The sequence below is a fragment of the Lolium rigidum genome, chromosome 2 (assembly GCF_022539505.1).
Source record: "Lolium rigidum isolate FL_2022 chromosome 2, APGP_CSIRO_Lrig_0.1, whole genome shotgun sequence".
In the NCBI taxonomy this organism is placed as follows: domain Eukaryota; kingdom Viridiplantae; phylum Streptophyta; class Magnoliopsida; order Poales; family Poaceae; genus Lolium; species Lolium rigidum.
Window position 1 is genome coordinate 118,290,150 of NC_061509.1, and position 2,922 is coordinate 118,293,071.

A 2,922-nucleotide genomic window follows, 5' to 3' on the forward strand; every position below is an offset into this window, starting at 1 on the left:
CTTTTCCATCCGGACTCCGATTTCGATGATCTTAGGCTCGTTGAAATCACGACAACGAGCCCTACAACATTATGCATAGAAACATCATAGTCCAGCCATTGAGTAAGAAACATAATATAACAGGTTCTGCCTATCTATAAAAACATCAAACCGGTAAAACCTCCAACCATGAAAACGCAATAGAAGATGCATACGAATTCCGTTTTCGATGAACTTGGGCTTGTTGTAAAGCTAGAAACAAGCTCAAGAACCTCACACAGAGAAACACCAAGAAGAAACAAGATTTATGGAATGCAAAGCATGCAAAGGGTTGAGCTCCCTAAGACAATGTGATCAAGTTACCCAACCGAAAGCCCCTCTTGATAGTGCGGCTATGTATCCTATAACCCGGTCTCCCAACAACCACCTTGGGACCGGTAAAAGGAAAACCTAGAAAGCCCATACCTTTGCCTTGCGTATCCCGCTTGATCTTGATGATAACTCTTCAAGCTCCACTCAAGCCGGAATGCCTCACTTGATCATTGTTGCTTCGTGAAGACTCACAAATGCTCCCCCATACACCATGATGGGAGAGATCCATTGATGCACATCTTCACATGTCCATTATCACAAAATGGACGGCAAGATTCAAGCATATGATCCTCTTGAGATGCTCAACTTGAATTTTCCCAACTCAACCTTGATGACGATCGCCACTTGACGTCATCCTCTCATGGGCTATATGAGATCTCACTTTTGATGCATGCCCATGGAAAGATACCTAACCCACATAGACAACACAAGGGAACATATATGATGGGTTAGTTCATAAAGCATAATTGACACGGCCTACAATACCACATGACTTCTCGTGGCACATTCTTCATGCTTCTTGACCAAACTTGAATCTATTATTCACTCTTTGTATTGGTCAACCTTGTATCTTCTCATGCTCTATCATACTATCTTGAGGTGTATATAGAATTCTTCATTTGTTTGCATGCTCTAAATCTGAGTCAACCATAGCTCAACTTATGAGACTATCATGACACCGACTTAGAGCCATAACTTGAATTCTTCACTTGGAATCAAGCACTCAAGATCTTGTTCAACCTTGTATTGGTCAACCTTGTATATTCTCATGCTCTATCATACTATCTTGAGGTGTATATAGAATTCTTCATTTGTTTGCATGCTCTAAATCTTAGTCAACCACAGCTCAACTTATGAGACTATCATGACACCGACTTAGAGCCATAACTTGAATTCTTCACTTGGAATCAAGCACTCAAGATCTTGATCATTCGTTGCTTATCACATAAGTAGAGCATGGCTAATATTGAGTTCCACATAAGAACTCCATCTTCATTTCTTCTTCTTGATCATATCACATATATATCTTCCAATCGATGATCTTTTGATGCCAATACACAAGGTATATCTTTATCTTCATGGCATCCATACTTGAATCTAACACATGTAAACAAGTAGTACCTATGGAATATTCCTTCATATAAAATCAATGAAAACATTAGTCCATAGGGGTTGTCACTAATTACCAAAACCACACATAGGGGCAATATACCCTGACAATCTTCCCCATTTTGGTAATTGATGACAACCATAATAAGAGGGTTTATATAATGAATATTAGAAACAAGTATGCAACTTATCCGAGAATAAGTTGTATACAAGAGGTTGTATTTGATATGGTCAAGTAACACGAAGCTACTAGTCCATATCAAAATCAGCTCTACTCACACAACTACAACTAATGCAAGGGATGTGAGTAGAACCAACATATATAGAACAAACTCCCCCACAATGTATGCACGTGTGATGAACATGAATTCATTGCATACATTGTCAAGATTAACCTTCGGGACAGTTTCCACTATATATATACAACCATGCAAGACATATAAATATGGAATGCATGAGAGGAAAAACACTTAAGCACAAACCAAACTTAAGTATAAAACCATTCCCTTGAACCCTCTAAACTTCTCCCCCATTGGCATCAAGTGCAAAAATGGGAGAAAAATTTAGAAAGCCAATATAATGTGAGTTCCTCCCCAAGGTGTGCACTTCTCATAATTTGAGTGGAATCAAATGAACATATACAATGACGAATACTTGAAGGAAGACAAACTATATTGAGGATCAAAGATTGCACAAGCATAACATGGTGAAGAAAGCTTTAACAAATAAAGCAAGCAATCAAAGATCAAATTGGACAAACAAAGATGTCATGATAAGAGATATATAGTGCTCTAAGTGAAATAAGGAAGCTCCCCAAGGTTCGTGCATAATTTAGAATGTTTACATTTGAATACAATATGCACAAACATGGAATCCTCACTCCCTCTATATCATTTAGAACATAAACAAGATAATGAGAATATGCTTACCAAGAACAACTTGAGTCCAACAATACGAGATATGAGTGCATGAAGATAAAAGTAAACCAAGCACTCATAAATCTTCTTTACCAACACCACTAAAATCAAAAGAATAAGAAGGTGGTCGGCAAAGAACAAGGATATCAAGATGATGGATTAACGCTCTCATGTATATACGTTTCTAAAGTGGACAATATGATCCATAAAGAAACATGCACACACAAGAGGTTAATAAAATAAATAAGACATGATACCAAGGATGAAGTCATAAAGTATACCAAAGGATGTTTGCTTGCAAGCATATATAGCCTATGGCTCCAATTTTCACTTATGGTATATGAATGAACTTCAACCAAGAAAATCTCAAAAACATCACAACTAACAATAAGGGAAGTAAAGCTAGTTGGAATGTTTTGAGAAAGGCAACAAGTATCACAAATACGGATTTATTTCGTAATTTCATCAATATTGCACATAAGAGCTCTTTGAGGAATTGATATGCAATAAATTGATAGAGGGCATATTTGGGATAGGTGTGAAT